The sequence below is a fragment of the Microtus oregoni genome, unplaced genomic scaffold (genome assembly GCF_018167655.1).
Source record: "Microtus oregoni isolate MIOR12 unplaced genomic scaffold, Mior012 000062F_ref0000492, whole genome shotgun sequence".
In the NCBI taxonomy this organism is placed as follows: domain Eukaryota; kingdom Metazoa; phylum Chordata; class Mammalia; order Rodentia; family Cricetidae; genus Microtus; species Microtus oregoni.
In genome coordinates, this window is record NW_024543872.1 from 6419280 (window position 1) to 6442466 (window position 23187).

At 41.9% G+C, this 23187-nt stretch overlaps 1 protein-coding gene and 1 long non-coding RNA gene across 5 annotated transcripts in view; one reads left to right on the forward strand and one right to left on the reverse strand.

Annotated features, from left to right (window-relative positions):
* LOC121439548 (intersectin-2) overlaps positions 1-5685 on the reverse strand; it is a 111309-nt gene extending 105624 nt beyond the window's left edge. For 3 of the 4 annotated variants that reach the window (XM_041640054.1, XM_041640052.1, XM_041640055.1), the window contains exon 1: positions 5230-5428. The gene's annotated coding sequence lies outside the window, so the exon portion shown is untranslated. Of the gene's footprint in view, positions 1-5229; positions 5429-5582 lie in introns of those variants that run through there. The other variant, XM_041640053.1, reaches the window with a different exon arrangement.
* Positions 5428-23187, forward strand: part of LOC121439549 — a 66096-nt gene continuing 48336 nt past the window's right edge. Inside the window, exons 1-2 of the long non-coding RNA XR_005973263.1 lie at positions 5428-5713; positions 7743-7844. This is a non-coding gene — a long non-coding RNA (uncharacterized LOC121439549). The remainder of the gene's footprint in view (positions 5714-7742; positions 7845-23187) is intronic.

Genomic DNA, 23187 nt, shown 5'->3' on the forward strand with positions numbered 1-23187 from the left:
ATGAGGGAAGATACACTGTGGAGAGAAGCCCAAGCTGTGAAACTCTACTCTTAAGAGGGGGTTGCCATCATGCTACAAAAACTAGAAAGCCCAGGTCCTAGAGAGTACTATAGAAAAGGCTTGCAGTTACCCAAACCCAATCCAATGGTCCTTTACATTTCATTCATCCAAATTACTCAGTTCTCGGAACCCAGTGTGAACCAGTAGGAACCAAGATGTTGGAAGAAGGAAGTAGTAACTCCAAGTCACAGTTACTGGAATGAATGAGGGGAGGGCAAGGAAACCCCAGTACAGGCTGTCTCTGCAGCAAGACAAAAGATCATTTTATAAGCATTTCACTAAAAATTTAGCAGTGGAAAACCTGAAATGCTCTAGTGAGAAGGCTTCTCTTCTATCTCTTCGGTTTTCAGATCTTAATAAAAATGGGTTAGAGAAGCAATACTACTTTGCACTCCTATTTGACCCACACCACTCTTGGCAAATATGATGGTGAATACTGAGGGACAACTTGACAGGATCTACAACTACCTAGGAGATAAGCCTCTGGCCAGGCCTGTGAAGGATTATCTAGATTAGGTCAAAGAAGTGGGAAACTCCACCCTGAATGCAGACTGCTATTCCCTGGGCTGGGATTCTGCACTATGTACAAAGGAGAAAGCCAACAGAGTGTCTGCATTCATCTCCCTGCTTCCTGAGTGCAGACGTGGTTACCTACCAACTACCTGTCTCATTCTCCTGCTGCGATGGACTAGACCCTCAAACCATGCGTCAGTAAACTTTTCCTTCCTCAAGTCACTTCTTGTCAAGTACTATGTCGCAGCAACAAGAAAGTAACTAACAGAAAATGTCACTAATCTTTGACATGATTAGTTATAATCCCTAAGAATAATTTCTAAATCAATGCCACCAAATGTTATTAAAATTATAAGATTTATTAACTTGACCTACCTGGTATTTTTATTAAAGCAGTCATTTGAGAAGTGCCACAAAAGCCTATTAGATGGAAGATGGAAACGGGGTCAAAGATTCCAAGCAGCAGCAAAAAAATGGCAAAGCAAAGGTTGCTCCTGTCCTAAAGACCAGTGTGAACCCTGCAGGCACCTCAGCTGGTCTCCCTTGTCACTACCCTCTCTCAACACCAGCTTCTTCCTAGTCAAGGAAGAACTGAACCCCTGCCAAGGCTCTGAAGTGATTATCCAAAGCAGTAGAAGCTAAGGGAACTAAGGGGCAGAGTCTTAGACTAAACTGAAGGTCAGATTGTCTAATCTATTTTCAGTCTTCTCATAGAGTTCATTTGGATGCTGATTAGAAAATGAGTACCAAAAGAAGAAGCTAATTTCTTATGGAGTCATTAGGATAAATCACAAACCAGAGAGAAAGAGACAGAGCCACAGAGTGAGGGAGAAAATAGCTTGAAATTTCTCACTGAAGCAAGCTGGGATGATAGCAGGTAACATTTATTACATACTTCTCCTAAGCACAATCACTAAGCACTTTGTAGTACATACAACATTATGAAATAGGTTCTATTATTATCCCTCTTTTATAGATAAAGAAGAAAACAGAAATTAAGAGAATTTTTAAAACTTGCTTAAAGTCATACAACTATTCGGAGCTGGAGCTGGGGTAGGAGGTCTAACTGAAGAGCCCATACTTTTATCCAACATGGTTACACATGCAATTCTTATTAAACCAGACTTTTTCTCAAATGAATATGTATTCACAATGAGAAGGATCCAGAAAACATAAAACAAGTGGTTAAATACCACAGGTTAAATCTCTACCATCTGGTTGTAGACCCCTACATGTCTGCCATAAACACGGCTGAATAGCTGTACTGCAAATAACAAAGTTACTCAGTGTCTTGGTCTGGCTGTGAAGTTATGTTTTAATTGAAGCTCTCAAAACACTGCAAATGAAATATGTTGCACTCTTAGAGTTATGAAAATACATTATTTCTCAGGCTATTCACTGTCCTATTTCTGCTCAGTTTCCTCCCTCCCTCCCCCATTTCCTCTCTGCCTCACATCCTTTAAAGCTGGTTCAGTTCCTCTTTCTCAAGAACACCTACATGCACATCTCACCCAGGGGAGTGCTAACCCCTGTCTGTGTGCAACAGCTGTAGATGGTACAAACTTACAAACAACAAGAGCCAAGAGTGGAAGTACATTCTAATGGATGTTCAGTTTTAGACCTATGCAACTGCAGAAATAATTTGAAATATTCTTGTTGGGACCAGTTAAGTCCTGGCCTTCAGCTGCTCTTCCCTGCTAGAGCCTTCTAATTGAAGTTACTAGAAGCTGTGCCTAGTCTAGAGGATCAGAGGATGGGATTTTTCACCTGTTGGCCATTGACCACAGAGTATTTAAGCCTCCACGGTGCTATTAAAGATGGGCTTTGGTACCAGTGTTGGAAGGTCCGTGTGTCGGTCTGTCTCTGCGTGTGTTTCCTCAACCTCCAGCCCCTTGCCCGAAGCTCGCGAACTGGGTTCTAGCGCATAGAATGCAGACGGGGGGGGGGGGGGGGGGGGGGGGGGGGGGGGGGATGGCAATTCTTGCAATTCTTGTTTTTCTATTTCACACTTGGAATCTGCTTTTAACAATTGGCATACCCCAAAAGTCTTCCCTTGTTTGGCCTTTTTTTGCAAAATATTTTTTCCAAAAATTTTCCCTAAGTCTGAAAATACAAAAGCAATCAACCCCCAAACTGGTTGTTAGACAACAAATGTATCATATTTTAGTAACATAATTATCATATCCTGAATAATGTACAGTGCCCAGCGTAAACGTTCTACAAACAAACAGTGAAACTTCTGAGATGGGTGTGAAGGTGCACACGTGGTATCAGCAGTGGGCAGAATGAGGTGGGATAAGTTCGAGGCCTGTGTGTGCTGAATAATGAGACTCTGGCAGTGTAAACCGAGGGCTCCAGATGCAGCTCCATGGTGAAGCACTCTTCTGTCCTCCCAGAGAAGCCTGCAAACCCTAGTCCTGGCAGTCCCTGCTAGAGCTGACAAACCTAGCTCACCCTCCCCTAACGTGAGTACTCACGGCAATTCGTTTGCTCTCTCTATATATTGGACATATATATGTATATGTTCTATATATGCATGTATACATATATAGAATGCCCATATAACTTTGTTTTACCTGAACCAAGATGTTATGTACGAGAACATCAGTGCTGAAGTTAAAAGAATCCTAACCTGAAATGGGATGCTCACACTTACTAACTCTGAGACCTAGAGCAGCTAAATGCTAATTTAACATTTCACTTATCTGATGGGAGGACATTAATTACCTACGAGGCCTTCATATGCTTTAAACAATTATATAAACACTGAACATAGGCTCTAATACTAGAAAGTGTGCTATAAATGACCACACGGGAGATAAACTGTCATACTAAAGGAAGTTTAGTTGATGATGAACAATGCATTTTCTTTTATTAAAATGATGGAACTCTGTGAAACTCTACATTAAAGATGAATTAGAACTAAAAAAAAAAAAGTCTGCATGTACCCTGTACCCAGATGGCAGAGAGCATGCTCAGAATGTGTGAAATGGTTGGTTCACTCCCTAATACACACACAAACACACACATCCCTGAAAGTTCTAAGATTATATATGAAATTATCCAATGTCAAAGATGATGAAAATCTTGAGAGTTCCTATGTCTGGGTAATGGGTGCATGCTATTTTAAATATTTTTGTAAAAACATATTTATTTTTAAAGTACAAATTGAATCCCCTGAGTGTACGTATTTCTTCATATTCAGGAGAAATCAGAATTTGAGTCTTAAGATCTACTGAACAACGGTATAATTCTACTCAGTAAAGTTTTCACTAACTATTCTACCTTTCATTATAAAGGTGAACAACGAGAATACTTAAATGCATTAAATGTTTATAAGCATGCAGATTTTTTTTCAGCTGCATATCAGTATTACACCAAACAGCAGCAACACGCTTTTTTCTGCATCCTTAAGAAAAAGGAAGGAAGGAAGGAAGGAAGGAAGAAAGAAAGAAAGATTTTCACTTTGCTTGCTTATGAGGCAATCATAGGAATAATCCCTAACCTATAGGTAACTGAATTTTGCAGGCCTCCTATCAATCCGTATAAAGGCTGTGGGAAAGGTTTCTGGATCGCTTTCAGGTTTTATCAGTGACAATATAGCAAGCCTTCAGAGAGAAGTAAGCAATTTCTCAGAGGCTTATGTAGTTTGGCCTCCGGTCTGTGCAACCGAAATTAAGCTAACAGCACAAAATTCCAAGTGACAACTTGCCTCCCCTGAGTACAACACTCGTGAAACGGACCAAAAAGCGTGTAACAAAACAGTAGTTTCTGTGCTAACTTCAATTTCTATTATGAAGTAGCTGGCTCTATCCAAAATGCTCCTATTCATTATGAGTTCAAGTTTCAAACGAACCTATTGGCCACGGGCAATCCCTGAACAACACAGCCCGTGACCAATACTCGCAAACAGCATCCTATCTGCAGAATGAAAGCCACCTGCACTGGCAGCCTTAGTTTCCCCAGCCACAATGCACTTGCAGGCGTCTTTTCTCCCTTCCTTAAATAGGCAATCAACTTTACTCTGGTGACCGAGGTTCCCTGTCGCCGTGCTTCCTATACACCCTGGAAGTGCATAACGCAGAACAGAAGTCAACGCTTAACATTTCCCAACTTTAGCTGTTAAAAACGCGAGCTGTGGACGCCAAGCATCCGCCCACAGTCCTCTCCTGACTCGGGCTACTTTGACGCACCGGGATGCGGCTCACCTGACACTCTGCACCAACGCTGACCAAGGAGGGGGGGAGAGAAGAAAAACAATAAATAAATAAACTAAACCAAAATAAAATGGGTCTCCAAGGCAACGCGCAGCCCGGTGCCCCTAAGGAAAGCCGAGGACCGCGTCGCCCCTCAGTAAGAGGCGGCGGCCGTCACCTGCCAAGCGAGGCCGTGCCGAGGGGCCCCAGGGTCCCGGCCTCAGAGAGGAGCGGCCCGCCGACCCCGCGGCCGGGACAGGAACCCGCAGCCCAGGTTTCCGCCCGGCTCGGCCGAGCCCGGCCCGGGCCTAGGGCGGGGGCCGCACGCGCTGTCGAGAACGGGCCCCGGCGGTCTGCGGCGCGCGGCCCCCTCGGCGCGGCCCGTGCAGCCCCGGGGCCGGCGGCGCCCGCACCTGCCCCGCGCCCTGCAGCAGCAGCGCTGCCGGGCGGCTTCACCCACCTGGCGCCTCGCGCGCGTCACCGCGCCACCGACCCCCTGCGCGCTCCTCGGCACCCGCGCCGGGGAAGACCCTGCCGTGCGGCCGCCGCCGCCACCGCCGCCGCCGCCGCCGGGTCAGTCGTCAGGTCGGCCGCAGCGAACCTGTTGCGCAGCCTGTCACGGCCGCTGGGCTCCGGCGGCGCCGCCTCAGCCCCACAACAACATGGCGGCCGCGGCCTCCGCAGGAAGCCGGGGGGCGGGGAGGCGAGCGACGGGCGGGCAGTGACGGTCCGCCCGCTTGCTTGCCCGGCCGGCCGCGGGGCACCGACTCCCCACCGCGGGGGAGCGCGACACTGCGTGACGTGCCTGCTCACCCCGGGAACCGTGGAGCCCTGGATCACGAGGGCGTGGGCCGAAGCGCTTCGCTTCCCGCGACGTCCCGAAGCCTCCGAGCTGACAGCCCTTCCAGGAGCTGCCACGACCCACCTGGCTCCTCCTCTACGAGGTGACTTGAGGAGGCTGGGTGGGACTTTTCCTGCCACACTGGACCCCAAGTTTTTGGAAAGGGCCAAGAGATGTTCAGGACATCCCTGTTGGACCACACATGGAGCTTGCTTTCTCTCTCGCTCTGGAACCTTCTTATTCACTGAAGGTCTCTTCGTTAATGAGGGAGCTAGAATTTCCTGAGAATGGGGAAGTTAGAGGTGCAAAGGAGTTGCCTCCACCTTTGAAACAGACCCTTCTCAGGAACTCCCCTAAAGGAGTTAACCGCACCCAAGAGTCGGCCATCCATTCACCATCACACACACACACACACACACACACACACACACACACACACACACAGAGAGAGAGAGAGAGAGAGACAGAGACAGAGACAGACAGACAGAGACAGACAGAGAGACAGACAGACAGAGACAGACAGAGAGACAGAGACAGAGACACAGAGAAAGTCCAACAAGGAGCATCCCTAAACCTGTTCACATGCAAGAGCATGCTCCTCACAGGAAGACTGCTCCAATTTCTTCTGCCTGCAGAAGCTAACATTCTTACCTGTCTGATAGGAGAAAGTCAAATTCAGAATTCCTATCACCCCTTTCTATTATGCGGACTCCTCAAATATCTATATCTAGGGCTAGCCGGTCGACAAAGTCAACACTCCCTGGGCAGAAAGGCTTTCTTTAGATTTAGATTGGTGTGAAGATGTGATGGTTCCTAATGAGCAAAATGGGGTAGTGGAGGGGGACCCTAAGACTCAAGGTTTAGGTTGAGGGGACTGTGCTGAGAGGCAAAACGCTTAACCAGAACTGGCGTGTCTGGAATCCCCGCACTCAAGAGGCTGAGTCGGAAGGACCATGGTTTGAGGTCAGTCTAGGCTATATAGAAACTGTTTCAGAAATCCCATAAATAAATGAATGTTTTTAAAATATCCATATCCCTATGATTTCTGCTGAGATGTGAGAGATCTGTGTAGATCAGATGCCCTGGAGCTTCATTTTTTTACCTGTTGCGGCAGATGAAGGAATCAGGTGTGCCCTGCAAGAGACGCTGCTGCAATGCTCAGGCCTGACTGAACTGGACAGCCAACTCCTCAGAGGAATTTAGCAAACATTGATGGGGATAAACAGGCTTTTCTTGCTCTCACAGTGTTTTATTTAACTCTTCGATTAGGTCTTCACCAAGACCTGACAGACAGGTCCTGAGCTTCCATGACACAGAGACACCTGACTCCCTGGTATCAGTCCAGGAGGTCCCTCACTTCCTGGGGACCAGTTAATAAGGCTTCTTCCTCTATAAACAAGCCACTGGGATTAAGAAAAGCACTCCTAAGCACCCATTACCATTCCCATGCCAGTGCTCCCTTCCCATGCCCACATCCAAGTGTGTAAGCCTCAGAACCACAGTGCTGCAGAGATGGCCTACAAGGTAAAACTGATTTTTTTATTATTATTATTCCTAATGGGCAGATAGTTAATCTCCACTTCCCTCCCATCACTGACTAGTGTCACTGTGTTTTGATGTTCTGGGCATGGTAGCGTTGACCTTGTCTTCTTTCTGTTGAAGAAGCTGCCAGATCCTAGGGAGGAGAAGGATAGGGAAGGAGGGAGCATTTGAAAGTCTCCCTAAAACAAACTACAAAGCTAACTATCTCTGATGCAAATTGGGGTTCTGTCAGCCTGCCTGCAGTATCCCAAGCACTAAATCAACACCCCAGGTTTCTGTTCAAAATGTCACAACAGAGTACAAAGACTTCCGGTAGCCTAGCTTCTCCCATCCATACATGTGTGGCTCTGAGGTGAACCAGTGCCGTGAAGCATTTAGTGGTTAGACAGAAGCTATGAAGCAGTGAGGGATCCTCAGCCCCCAGGCAAAAAAAAAGAAGCTAAAGAATGGAAAGCCACCCAAGAAGTGTTCTTGCTGCTTCTAGATCTTTCTTTCCCCACTCATATGGGAAAAAAAAGTCCTTTTTTGTTTTGTTTTGAGGTTTGCAACACCTCTCTTCTTTCCTTATGTCTTCTTTTGCCAAATTCCAGGACACTCAATGTTTACCAAGAATGCCAACGCCTGAAGAAGTCAGTCCTCCAGGTCCACCCAGAATTCTCAGCATCCTTCGTCCTTAGGTATTCATGATTCAGGTAGGTGATGCATCCATCCTCCCAGTTCATTAACTTCCTCCACTCAAGGGCAGATCTTGAAACTAAATTCCCTCAGAAGCTCCCAAATCTATTTTTGGTTCACCTCCGGCCTGGACTGGAGATGAAATAGCAAGTCCTGCCTAAGTCAGAGATATTCTTGTCGATTCTATAAAAGAGTAACAATTAGTGAAGAGTGGAAAACTAAGGAGTCAGGAGGTAGACTATGTATGTCACATCTGTCTCTCCCCGCCTGCCAAAATCTCGGGTGGATTCTTAGGCCTGTGACTATAAACTGAAGTTTTACCATGGGGACATCTAATCATGGACTTTTCCCTTCCATGTATCTATGCTCGTCCCAGTCATATAGATCCTCTCAATTTTCCCATTTGTAATTTTCAAAGGTCCCATTCTTCATCCAAAAACCTACCACTCAATCTATCCTCAAAACAAGTCTATTGTGGTGACAACCGGCTGGAACAGACAGAAGTAAACTGTCCCGATTTCAACCATCCCATAGGATAAACATGTTATCTTTTAGGAAGCCTTAAGAAACTTGTCTTTTAACATAAGACCTGTACCACTAATAGACTGCCTATGGCAATACTATAAACAGACTTAAACCAATAATTTATGAAGAGATTAAGAGGCTATGGCCAACAGAAATCACCCTGCCTTACCCGGCGTTTGCTACTTCTGGGGTTCTTCTCTCCTGAAGACAGTTTCCATTTATGATTCCCCTTAGATAGCTTCCTGTAGTATTCCAAGCTACAGTGCAGATATGTTGGCCACAAGTTTTTATATTTTATATAAAATTTAGATGTTATTTGCTTTCATATTTGAATGTAAATTTACATCCACTGGATGTCAGATACTGAGTTACAACCGGTGAGATGGCTCAGGGGTGAAGGCACCGCTGCCATGCCAGATGAGTTGAGTGTGCTCTCTGGGTCCAGCAGGTAGAAGGAGAAAATCACCTCCCACAAGCTGTCCTCTAACTTCTACACATGCTCCATGGCAGGTACATGCTCGTGTATAATAAGCACAGTCAAAATACAATATAAAAATTCTGGGTTTTATGTTTTACTTGTTTTCTTTCGCTATTTTATTGATATTTTTCAATTCTCGTCTAGTCTCACAGTGTCTCTTGAGAAGTGAGCTGTTGATCAATTATGTCTATTATTGTCATACATCATTTTCTTCACTGCTTAAAGACATGCACTGTATCTTTGCTTTCAGCAATTTGACTATGACATACACCAACATGGACTTTCTGCTTTCCAGCTTTATGAATCTCAAGACTGCAGATATCTGTCTTTTGTTGAAATATTTTAAATATCAGTCATCATTTCTTCAGATACCTTTTTCTGCTCCACTCTCCTCCTTCTGACATATATTTTTAACTGTTCGTTGTCCTCTGGAGTTCTTGTTAGGTATACCCCAACAGTGTAGCAATGTTCCACTATGGAACACCAAAAACACTGGCTCTACCCTCCCCTGCACACAGGACGTCTGGAGCTATGGGTACTGGGAAATGCTCTTTTGAAAGTTGTGTTTCTTTGACCTTCTTTGGTAAGAGCCTGTTTGTGTCCACTGTTAGCCAGGGCATCTATTCTAGTGTCTTATAAGAAAAGAAAAGGAACATCATAGTTTCTCACTCCTTTGTTCACATTCTCTCTCTCTCTCTTCTAAGAAATGGGTGAAAATTAAAGCTTTCCCTTTCTGGGTTTCTTTTTCCTTTCAAAACTTAGAACAAACTACTAACAATAGTGGTTAATGCCTGGATATCTAAAGTGAAGTCCATCTGGGAAACAGTTTGAGACTGCCCTGGTATTTTATCATCAGGATCGTATACTGATGAAAAGTAGGCCAGCATAGGTGTTCCAGGCCCAAGGAGAGGTCTAGGCCTTCCAATGCCATGTCTTTGTCAAGCCATTAATTGAATCGTTTTCTTTCACAAAGTTAAAATTATTAAGACCCTCACAGGTTCTTAGTTCAGAATCATCATCAATGGGTCAAACCGGTCCTTAGGTTTTCTTCTCTGCTCTTCAACCTCACAAATCCTTTTCTAGAGTATGGTGCAGAGGGGGAATAGAGAGGTGGAAATAGGAATAACTCGGGGAAAGAGGCAGGAAGGGAAACCTCCCACTCTAGCATGGGAGGAATATTTCTACTTCCAGGTCACTGGTGTCGTGTATAACTAAGACTGTGGCTTGAAGCCGGATGGTACTGGAAAGGCAGTGCCAGGCAAACTGGGGAGGGAAGTCAGCCCAGACTTGGTTCTCTGCCAGCACTGCAGGGTGGAGTCAAAGGCCTGCTTCCTAAGGACTGAAAGCCCTGAACAGGATGTGCTCATTCATGACTGAAGCACCAGGGGCTTCCAGTCTGGCAGGTGTAGCTCAGCAAATGGGAATCCAGTCTGCATTCAGGAGTCAGACATGCTTCCTGTCTGGCATGTATCCCCAGCTGTCTGCTTATGTCATTGTTACTGTGTGCAGACAAACCAGATACTAGTTCACCACTTGTAATAATCTAACTAATAATATTGTCTTTTACACTGGACAGAGGGCTTTTAATTTTTACCTTTCTATTTTTTAATTTTTGTAGTGCTGCAAATGGAACCCAGGGTCTTAGGCATATTAAACATGTGTTGTATCATGGAGCTGTACTCTTAGCCCCTAATTTTAAAAAATTTTTCTTTTCTTGCAACAAATTTGAAAATCAAATATCTGTTTGTGATCAGCTAACTTTGATTGGCATGAGAAAAGGAGGTAAAAATCAGACTTCACCTTATGTTTGGAGATTTTTCTCATGCATAGTTTTGATTTTCATTTGCCCCTTTACCTAAAATAATCGTAAGCAAGCCTTGCTATCGCAGAAGAGTAACAAGTTTCCTTTAAAGCAGGCACTATATCAGATCCTTTGGTACTGCTTGACCCAGAATGGCTAAACTTTTGTTTCTGGTGTTAGCATTTCTTTTTTCAAAATAAGACAATGCCTTGAGAAGAATCTTAAAAAAAATAATTACTACAACATGCCTGTAATCCCAACTACTTGGGAAGCTGAAGCCAAAGCTTCACAGATTTAAGGCTTGTTTGGGCTACACAGTGGATTTAGGGCCAGCCTGAGTAATGTAACAAGATTGTGTCTCAGAAGGAATTGTGGGGAGAAGAAAAAAAAGAGAGGGGGAAGACAAAGAAGGGGGAGGGAGTGACGTGGGGGGGGGGGAGAAAAGAGGTAAGGGCAGGAAAGGGAAGAAGGGTGACAAATGTTATTACTGGCTCTTTGAAGATTGAGGCAAGAAGGTCACAAGTTTGAGGCCAGCCTTGGCTACAGAGCAAGACACTATCAGGAAGGAAGGAGAGGAAGTGAGGGAATAAATCCAAACCAGGAGTGGTAATGGGCAGGTACAGAGTAGCCATAACACTCACATCATGCCAAGAGAAGCCACAGGTAAATGGGAGGTGCGTTTTGATATTCTAAAAAATGATAAGCCTTTAGACTTGCCCTGTCTTGTCTTCACTTATGAAAACAAAGTCCAGGCTATGAAATTATAGCCCAAAGTAGAATCAGCAACATGAAGCTCGTCAACATCCTCACCCCACCGGGGAAGAGCAACTAGCTCACGAGTTTTCTGCTGGGGACTCTGGTGTGAGAAGTCCTTCTTCGTGTTGCTTTTATTGGTTAATGAATAAATCTGTTTAGGCCAGTGGCTTAGCAGAATAGAGCTAGATGGGAAAACTAAACTGAATGCTGGGAGAAAGAAGGCAGAGTCAGTGAGAAGAAGCCATGTAGCCACCTCCAGAGACAGACACACCAGAACCTTGCTGGTAAGACTCAACCATGTGGCGATATACAGATTAATAGAAATGGGTTAACCAAAGATACAAGAGCTAGCTAGCATTACGCTCAAGCTATTGGTCAAACAGTATTGTAAATAATATGGTTTCTGAGTGATTATTTTAGGTCTGGGCAGCTAGGAACAAATGAGCAGCTTTCCCCAACAGGACTCTGGTGGTGATGATGATGTGGGTGTTGGGTGCTCTTTGTCATTGTGATTTCTTCCTTTTGTGTTTAATGCATCCAATTGATAGGTCTTTTCTAGTCTTCACAATTTAGAACTGCCATAGCCAGGCAGTGGTGGCACATACCTTTAATCCCAGCACTTGGGAGGCAGAGGCAGGCAAATCTCTGTGAGTTTGAGGCCAGCTTGGTCTACAAGAGCTAGTTCCAGGACAGGCTCTAAAACTACAGCGAAACCCTGTCTCGAAAAACAAAACAAAACAAAAAAACAAAAAGCAATTTAGAACTGCCTAATTCAGTATACCCACAAAGGAAAAAAAGAAAGAGCAGAAATGGGCTACTGGCAAAACAATTCGCCTCAGAAACCATTCCTCAGTGGGTGAACTTTTGTTATTCTCATAAATGAAAACTTGAATGTCAGAGAAACTCCATCATTTGAACAATTCATTCATCTATAAGTACTGTAATCATTAATGGAATGAAATTTATGTCCTGCCAATGCTGAAGCATGCATGGGCAGCCGTACATAGTGGTTCTGTTGAACTTGTCCATATTGGATTTCATGGTCTAAGTTGTTGAGGATGACTGACCAGGTCTCTTCCTCAAGAGGGCACCAGATCACATTACAGACGGTTGTGAGCCACCATGTGGGTGCTGGGAATTGAACTCAGGGCCTTTGGAAGAACAGGCAGTGCTCTTAACCACTGAGCCATCTCTCCAGCCCCAATATGGACAATATTGGCTATAATCATAGTCTGATACAATTTTGTTTTTAGTTTTTTTCTGGATATATATATATATATATATATGTATGTATGTATGTATAAGGTTCCACTTCTTATAGGCTCCTCTACCTTGCAGTAGCCCCATGAACTAGGGCTGAAGTATGTGTGTGTGTGTGTGTGTGTGTGTGTGTGTGTATACACATATATATGTATATATATATATATATATACATTTAGTTTTAGGAGAGCATTTATTTATGTTTTATACTTATTTTCAGTAAAGATACTTTCTCCTGCTTTTCTGTTTTTTTCCTTAAAACACATTACTGAATTGTTTTTAGACATAGTGTATTTTCTATATTCTTATAAAATTGTATACTATCTTACTATCTTTGAATGGAAGACCATAATTCACTTAATGAATCTCTTGTTAGTAGCTGATTCTAACTTATTATAAATAATAAGCATCTCCTTTCTAAATATGCACATATAGACTATAAACATTTCGCAGTATTTTCTTTTTTCAAGACAAGGTTTCTCTGTAGCTTTAGAGCCTGAATGTAGACCAGGCTGGCCTCAAACTCACAGAGATCCACCTGTCTCTGCCTCCTGAGTGCTGGATTAAAGGTGTGCGCCACCATTATCCGGCTTTCTCAGTATTTTCATATTTCTCTTTTACTAGACTTTCACTATAAAATGTTCCATAAAGGCAGTTGTTTTAAAGGCTTGAGCTCTAGTTCTGGGGCTACTGCAAGGTAGAGGAGCCTATAAGAAGTGGAACCTGGTCATAGTGGTTCACTCATATAATCCTCGTACTATGGGATGGAATTACTATGGAGGCAGGAGAATCAAGGGTTCAAGGATTTTCATGACAACATAGTAAGTTTGAGGCTAGTCAGAGCTATATGAGATCCTCTCTCAAATGAATAAACAAAAATAAATAAAAACAACTTAAAATGAATTGAAAGGAAGTTAGGTCATGGGGGCATGACCTCAGAGAGAATTCTGGGTCCCAACCTTATCCATGTCTTCCTTTGGTACCCAGTCACCACAAGGTGAGCATCTCTCCCTTGTCACATAGTATTCTGATGTTGCCACTAGGCCCTGTGGTCATAAGTTGAAACCTACACAACTATGAGCCAAAAGAAACCTTTCTATATGTGTGAAGCTGCCCTAATAAAATCCATTACTTTTTATATTACCTTAAAAGTTAATAAATAGGGCTGGAGAGATGGCTCAGAGGTTAAGAGCACTGGCTGCTCTTCCAGAGGTTGTGAGTTCAATTCCCAGCAACCACATGGTGGCTCACAACCATCTGTAATGAGATCTGGTGCCTTCTTCTGGTGTTCAAACAGAACACTGTGTATGTAATAAATAAATAAATCTTTTTTTAAAAGTTTTAATAAATAAATAAAACCTGCCTCTTTTGAAACTGATTATTTCTGCCACCAAAGAGATGGAAAGCTAATTACCATTTTCTGGTGCCCATTTTTAGAATTTATTTTAAAAATCTTAACCACTGAATGAAAATAATTGTTTCTATAAAAATGTATTAATCTACCATAGCAATATTAGAAGATTCCACTTCCACTGTGTTCTCCTCAATTATATTTTATTTGCATTTAAACTTTTTTCTAATTAAAAATTATTTTAAAATTTTACTTGTTTTTCTTATATCCACTGATGATCAGCATTTTTATTACTTTTGCTAAATAACAAAATTACATTTTAGTAATAACTTTGTTCAATGAACTATTCATATACTATCTCTGGTTGATATATATATGTATATATATATACATATATATATCAGATAATAAATCTCTGTTATATTCCTTCAAAATTTGTGTGCTGAAATCCTAAACCCCTAGATGATAATCTTAGAAGGTGAGGTTTTTGAGATGATTAAAATAATCTAAGTACAAATGAGATTAGTTCATATAAAGAGGCCTCAGGGAAAGACCTTGTGATGTCTCAGCTAGACCATGGTACCCGTGTACCAGAAGTAAATCCTCACTGCTGTGTGACAAAATGATTTTCTGGGGAGAAGCAACATACATGTCTATTAACCCCAGATAGGAAACACACAGCAAACCAGAGTAAAGATACCACCAAAGTCCAATTCATTGAACCATGAAGTTTTACTGGGGGTATTTACAGGACTATAGCTGAGCAGTTCCTTACAGGAGTAAGTAATTTGAGTAATTTACTCAAAAAACAGCCACACCATCAAGGCACACATCACCACAGGGACAGCTCACAAAGTTGGGAACCTGAAGCACACTGTAGATAGCCCAACAGATTGGAGAGTGTCCTTCCCACTTGTCTGAATTGGTCTAAACCTCTTCTAGGCAGCTGGTATAGTATCAGAGTCTTCTTTGCTGCTTAGCTCGGCCCAGTCTGAGAGGGATTCTCAAGGCTTATTGTTGGTTGGTTTTAGAGGACTGAAGCTCTTTTGAATTGTTTACCTTCTTGCTTAGGAGCTTCCCTGCACGATGGAATGTTTCAGAAGAAACTGTTAGACAAAATCAGGATGTACTAAATGTGCAAATGCCTTGATCTTGGACTTCCCAACACAGAACTGAGAAATTCCTGTGCTTTTTACACTAGCTAGTTTGTGGTATTTCAATTTGGCAACCTAAGACACTGTATACATATATAGTCTCGTATTTATTTTTTAAATATTAATAATTATTACTATAATGCATATATGTATACCTACATTCATATGAGGTACCCACAGAAATCAGAGTTATTAGATGCCCCTGGGGCTCGCATTATAGGCAGTTGTAACAGCTTAATGTGGGTGCTGGGAATCAAACTCAGGTGTGCTGGAAGATAGCATGTGCTCTTGACCACTAAGCCATCTCTCTATTCCCTATTCCTATTTAACCAATTCATACAAATGCTTTATATAATATACTCAAGGAAGGATTGTTTTATTTTATTTTTAAATTAATTAATTTTAATTACTTGTGTATGTATGGGGAGTGGAGTCACAGAGGGCATTTAGATACCCTCTAGAGCATTTAGCTCTAGCTGGTGTTACCATGAAGTTGTAAACCACCTGACATGAGTGCTGGGAGCAGATTAGGCTCGTATACACTGAACCAGCTCCTCAGCCTCCTGAAGGAGTTTTAAAGATCATCGGAGAGATGGCTAAGAGATTAAGAGCACTGGATGCTCTTCCAGAGGTCCTGAGTTCAATTCCCAGCAACCACTATGTGGCTCACAACCATCTGTAAATAAGATCTGATGCCCTCTGCTGGCCTGCAGGTATACATGCAGACTTTATACACGGTATACATAGTAACACTGTGTACATAATAAATAAATCTTTAAAAAATCACCATGTCTTGCTTGTCTATTGTCTTTCAATTTACAGATTATTTTATTATCTGCTTACAAGAAATGGATTTATTTTCTTTTGAAATCCATTTCCTCATCTATATAATTTAATTGGTAATAGTCTTTTATGTTCAATAAAATGTTCAATGAAAAGGCTATGTCAATAATCATAATATGGATCCTGACTCCATTAGGTGTTTAGTAAATGTCACTAAACACTGACAAAAATGAGCATTGTGACAGAAGATAATTTTATCTATTTCAACAAGGTTAGTAATTGATTGGAGGCTCTAAGTAAGTTCCTAAGAGTCTCTTACCCAATCCAAATAGTAGTTGGGTTATTTTGTTGCTGTTAAGTTTTTTTTTTAACAAGTTCTATTTCTTTGTTTTCTATAAACACTAATAACATTACTATGATGTAGTAGGAATAATAAAAACCCAGAGACAGGTATTGGGGTTCAAGCTAAAGGTCAGAAAAGCAAAGCAGCTGGCCACTAGGAAGACCTTTTACCTCTACCAAATCTTCAGACAAAGGGGACGACATCCTGTCTCTTCCCCTTTATATTCCTCTCTCCATCCAACCATATTGCTCCTGTCTCCATCTTCCTAGTGCTGGGATCACCTTTGTGTGACCTCTATTTCTCTTCCAGACAGATTCAATCTTGTATAGCTCAGGGTGGTTTTGAACTAACGGAGATCAGACTGCTTCTGTCTCCCGAGTCCTGGGATTAAAGATGTGTGCCAACACTCCCTGGCCTGTATGCCTGACTAGTATGGCTACTTTGCCCTCCAATCTTCAGGCAAGCCTTATTTATTCAAACTCAAATAATATACCACTATATTCTGAGGCTAGGATTATAAGTGTGCACCACCCATACTCAGCTCTGTCATTATTAAAACATTAATTGTAAATTTTAATGGGATAAACTATGATTTTTCTAAGTATGCCTTAGTTAGGGTTTCTATTGCTGCAACAAAACACCACAACCAAAAGGCAAGTTGGGGAGGAAAGAGTTTATTTGACTTACACTTCGGAATTGCTGTTCATCACTGAAGGAAGTAAAGATGGTGGCATGGACCACATGGTGACCATTGCTGTTTGACAAAGTTCCAGCATTTCAACACTGCAGACCATACTTCTCCAGCACCTTTTTACTTTCATTTTTAGTGATTTTTAATTATTCTCAATGTTAATTCTTTTCCTCTTGGGAAATTTTATATGGGCTTCGGTAAAGGATGAAATTGTGTATAGTAGCTTCTCTAAACAAAATAATTCTTTGGAAAAAAGTCTCTGCCAACATAGAACCAGAAATTCCATTGTGCCCCCCTAATTATGCCAAGAACAGGAACGTTAGAGATTCACTAGATACACCTGATCCCAAGGATGAAATGCCTGCAGTTCAGATGCAGAGGCCATTCAAGGCAAGAGTTCATTTAATAAATACAACACAATGGGAAAAGATTAAGACATCAGTACCTTCCCTTTTGGGAGTGTTATGAGAGAAACAGGACCGTATAGTATAGATAGTGTCTGTTCCCCAGAAGTCCTTTTCCCACTTGGATAAGGGTCTCCATTTCCTCAAGGGGCTTGGGGAAAGTTCTTGCTTGCTAAAAAGGGAGACATTCTTGTCTCTAGCAAGAGGAACTTGTGGCCCTTCCATTAACATAAGACGTGTGCCAGTAGTCAAGTTCAGTGCTAGATTCCTCAACCCTTGACCTCAAGTCACGTCCCAGCTCAAACGCCCCTTGTCTCCCTCTTAATCCTCCGTGCAAGCGTGAAGTAGAAAAGGTGAAGTCTTTTTTTTTTTCAACTAAAGGCTACTGACAGCCATCCTAATTCACCCTCAGATCATGTCCATCTCCTCCTTCACCCACACACCTACTGACTCCATGCATCCTCTTTGGGACCTGAACCCCCAGCCAGAGCAGGTCTTCGGCAGGACAGGAACTCAAACAGGGCAGGTACCCAGAGGCAGGAGCTGATGCAAATATCATGGGGGTGGGTACTGCTTACTGGCTAGCTTCCCACGGCTTGTTCAACCCCACCTTAAAGAACCCAGGACCAGAAGCCCAGGGACAGCACCACCCACCATGGGCAGGGCTCTCCCCATTGATCCCTAAATGAGAAAATGCCTTACAGCTGAATCTCAAGAAGGCATTTTCTCAGCTGAGGATCCTCCCTCTGATGACTTTAGCTTGTGTCAAGTTGACACACAACAGCCACTCGGTATAGAGCCATTGATCATATCCAACACCTTTCTACCCCACCCTTCTCTCTCTACCTCCTTTTCTAGCCTCTAGAAATTTATACTTTCAGGTCACCTTAAATATTTTTGTTTTTTTTTTTTGTTTTTTGTTTTTTTTTTTTTTTTTTGGTTTTTTTTCGAGACAGGGTTTCTCTGTAGCTTTGGAGCCTGTCCTGGAACTAGCTCTTGTAGACCAGGCTGGTCTCGAACTCACAGAGATCCGCCTGCCTCTGCCTCCCGAGTGCTGGGATTAAAGGCATGCGCCACCACCGCCCGGCCACCTTAAATATTTTTAAGTATTATTGTTAATAGTAGTAGTACTTGTTGTTGTTGTTGTGTGTGTGTGTTGGGAACAAGTTTTGGGAGTTGGTTCTCTTTTCCATTTTGGATGCTGGGGATCAAACTCATGTGGTTAGGCTTGAGAGCAAGCGCTTTTACCCACTGAGCCATCTTTCAGTCCTGACTTTTACTTTTTTAAAGTTTCCACATATGATAGAGAATGTGTGATACTTGTTGCTCTGTGACTAGTTTGCTTTGCTTAATGCTATGTCCTCCAGATCTACCCATCCATGTTGCTGCAAATGACAAACTTCCCTTCTTTATGGACAAATACCACTCCATTGTGTACATACACAGCCCATCGTATTGGTCTCCTCGTCTGCTAGTGTGCATGGAGGTCGAGTCTGCATCTTCGGTGTTGTGAATAGAACAGGACTCAATAAGCATGGGTACAGGTTGTGTACACCGACTTCATTTCCTTTGTGCCTGTACCCGGAGTGGGATAGCTGTCTACGGTGGCATTCTCTTGACTTTGGTGTTCTGTCCCAGAAGAGAAGCACTGGGATTGTTAGCAGATTTAAACAGAGACAGAAAATTCTACTTTCATACCAACAAGCTTTGGTGAGACTTTCTGTAACTCCTTAGAGATTTGCAGAAAGGTTCATGAACTTTGTGCCTTTCAAGTCTAGCCTTGCTTTAATTTGATGTACTGTGTAATCTAAATTGATTGGGTTTTATAGAGTAAGCCTTGGGGCAGAGACCAGGTTTGAACATGTACTTAACAGCTTCTACTGTACTTTCAATTCTTGGAAAATAATAATTAATGGTTAGGCATTGGGTGTTTGGCACAAAACCCTGACTCTAAGTATAATTAACTTTAAGAGCTATTTTGGTATCCGTTGAAAGTGAGATGTGAATTCTTTACGGCTTCATAGAAGGAGTCAGAAATCTATCCTGTGCTTAAGACATATGGAAATATATAATACGTAAATGGAATTACCTGATGAACGTGAACTCAGTGGTGTTAATGGAATAGCAGTAGAGATTTTAGAATTAACTCCACAAAAGTCAGATTAAGGGTTTAGGGTCTCTGAATACTTAAAGCATCCATGTTTATAGTCTTAAAAAGCAAAATCTCATAATACATTAGATCTTAAAATGAATATCAGTAAATCTAGTAAGTTCTATAATTTGTTTCATAATTTTCCTTATGACTACTTCAACAGCAGTTTCTCGTGCTCAGATGTTGAATGACTTCCAATAACTGTGTGTGCATACATGGATGTGCAGGCATGTGTGCACACTTGCACTGAAGGCTGCCACAGGAACATCTTTAGTTTGCCTCTTGGATATTCTGTACCATCATCTTCAGAACTTCAAGTGTTGAGGGAAGTGTGTGCACTTTGGCTCCAAGCAGGAACACTTTGATTAGAAAAGGTAGCAACAGAAGAAACAACCCAGGCATTCTGTGCCCACCTCCAGAGAGACAGAGAGAAAGCTGTACACAGTGTCTCCTGCCTTGCAGGCTGAGGCTCAGCTTTGAACTTGAGCATGAACGTTTGCCCAAGTATGATGGTCACCAAGTAGGAACTGCAAGAGGTCTTGTGTGACATTCCTAACATCTTCACCTTTGCCATAGATTTAATCATTTACCCACCCAGAGTTGAAATGCCTCTTTCTAATTTTTAAAGATTGCTTCACTTGTCTAAATAGTGTTCTGTGTGTGTGTATAAAATAAGATGTCCTGTGAGAATAGAAGATGTTTGACTTTTTCTGAGACACAGCACCATGTAGGCCACTGGTAAAGGCTGGGTTTGAACTCTGTGTGTGCGTGCGTGTGCGCGTGCGTGTGTGTGTGTGTGTGTGTGTGTGTGTGTGTATGTTGGGTTTATTGAGACATGGTTTCTCTATGTAACAGTTCTAGCTGCCCTGAAACTCACTCTGTAGACCAGGCTGGCCTTGAACTCACCGAGATCCACCTGCCTCTCTGCCTCCTGAGTGCTGGGATTAAAGGAATGCATCACTACACACAGATTTTTTTAAAAACAGAAAAGAAAATAAGATCATCTTCAAAATTAAAATATCCAAATACAAAATTGAAGGATAAAACTTGGCAAAAATATTTTAAAGAAATGCAACAACTTCATGTCAGAGTGAACTGATGTGAATGTTAAGGGTGTAATCTAAAGTAAATAGAAGCTTATTGGTTTGGGTGCCCTTTCTAAAAGCACAGCCTTCATGATACAGTTCATCAGTGTTCGTGAGGTTACAAAATATATACTTGGCCTTTTCTTTCATTGACATACACTTTCTAAAACACTTGGAATCTCTAAGCCAGGAGGAATGTGTTATTGACAGAAGTTTCTGTTCTGCTAACAGCTCCCAAATAAACACACTGAGGCTTATATTAATCATAAATATTCAACCAATATCTTAAGCTTATTACTAGCTAACTCTTTACATTTAAGTTAACCCATATTTCATATCTATGCTTTGCCACATGGCCTGGTACCTTTTCTCGGTATGGCGTGCCCATCTGGCTTCTCTCTGTCTCTACTGGCAACTCCAGACTCCACCCTTTCTCCCAGTATCCTTAGTCTGGTTCTTCCTCCTAACCTTATCCTGTTCAGCTATTGGCCAATCAGCTTCTTTAGTATACCAATCACAGTGACATATTCACATAGTATAAAGGAAATACTACATTTCCTTTTTTGTCTAATTAAAAAGGAAGGTTTTAACTTTAACGTAGTAAAATTATAAACAAAAAAAAAATGTTATCAAGTAAGAATTACAGTTACAATATCCAGGCCATTTTTAGTTAGCAAAATTAGAGAAAATATTTTATTATCTATTTCATCTTTTGACTCTAAAGTTTTAAACATAATTTGCCTTTTATCATAACTAAGGAAAACTTTAACTATGACTATTTAGTCTTCATCTCTGTGGGGTCCCTCTGTAGATCCTGCCAAAGAATTGAGCCAGCCCCCCACCGGCAAAGTGTGCTGCTTGCCACCCAGCCCCTGGTCCTGGAGACAATCAGATACAGCAGGGAGTCAAGTCAAGCTGGAACTCATTGATTTCCTTACAGCATGCAACTTATAAAGAAAAAATCCCATGAATCCCAGAAGAAGCAGAAGGGGAATTAGCCAATCATATCAGCAGTCACATCTGCATGAGCTACGGCTCCCACAGCTTCTAATGTGGATCACAAGTTATTGGCCACTTCAGCCCCCTATATGCTCATTCTCGATTCAGCCCACACATCTCCATCAAAGACCCCAGAAGGATGAGATGTCACCTAATGACAGGAGCATCTGGCTGCCTAGAGAGTCACCCTAAGTTCTTCTGTAACTACAGGCCTAGAATATATGACAGACTTTTCAGAGAAGCAAGGAATTTTGAAAGACTGTCCTACATTGTCCTGGCAAAGTTTCATAATCACTTTCTTTTATGTCCTGTTTGTCCAATTTGGACAACATACTGTCAGCAGTCAAGTCAAAGGCAGGTTCTTGCTCAGTGGTTAAAGCAAACTCCATATTGAGTTTCTTTGATGCCCATCATCTCCGAAGTAGATTGGTGTTTGCCAGGAGCAGATGTGTCTCATTGTCATAAAAAGCCTTATATTACTAAGCATCTTAAGTGCCATAGTCTGTAAATCTCTGAAATGTTTGAAAATCATCTATCTAAAATATATCTCTGACCTTTACCTTGAAAATATACCTCACGTGACTACAAGTTTGATTGCAATAGGTGACTAACTACTAACCTGCATTTCTCTATTATCCCAAATAGTTTGTAATAATAATTTTCAAGGACTAGAAATTTTCATTGCATTGTTAAATAAGCTGCATAGGTACAATACCTTAGACAAGAGTAGAAACATACATATAGTATAGTAAAAATAACATTAAATTTTTATCAATAAGCCAAAATCCATACCAATGTAAAGTATTTAAGACTAGTAGTTTCTTTTTTAGTTTTAAAGTAGATTCAATAATCTACTTTTTTATCCTATCATTTCTATATCCCTTTTTTTAGAATGAGATCCATGATACTAATCTCCTTTCTTCGGATTTTTTCCTGACCATTTCCAATAACAACTTGTAACCAACTCCCTAAATTATGAAAAATGTCCATAAGCCATCAATAACAATCCACTCCATCTCTTGGAAATGTGGGTATGCTATATTGGTCACAATCTGTAGTCAAAAGTTTCTGCCTTGCCAGCAGATCCCAAATAAACATACTAAGGCTTTTATTATAAATGTTGAACCAATAGCTCAGACTGATTAGTAGCTCACTCTTATATATATGTATGTATGTGTGTGTGTGTGTCTGTGTGTGTGTGTGTGTATATATATATATATATATATATATATATATATATATATTCTTTGCCACATGGCTTGGTACCTTTTCTTTATATAGCATGCCCATCTTGCTTCTCCCTGTCTCTGCTGGCAACTCCAAATAACCTTCTTCCTCCCAGCATTCTTTGTTTGGCTTTCCCCCTAACCTTGTCTTGTTCAAGTATTAGCCAGTCAGCTTCTTTATTAAGCCAATCACAGCCGCTTTCCATTCCAGATGAAAAGCCAGCCTCTGATTGTGCTCCCCTGCCCCCCCCCCCACTTCAAGACAGGGTCTTACTATTTAACTCTGCTGTCCTGGAACTCTCTCTGTAGACAAGACTGGCTTCAAACTCGCAGAGATCCACCTGCCTGTGTC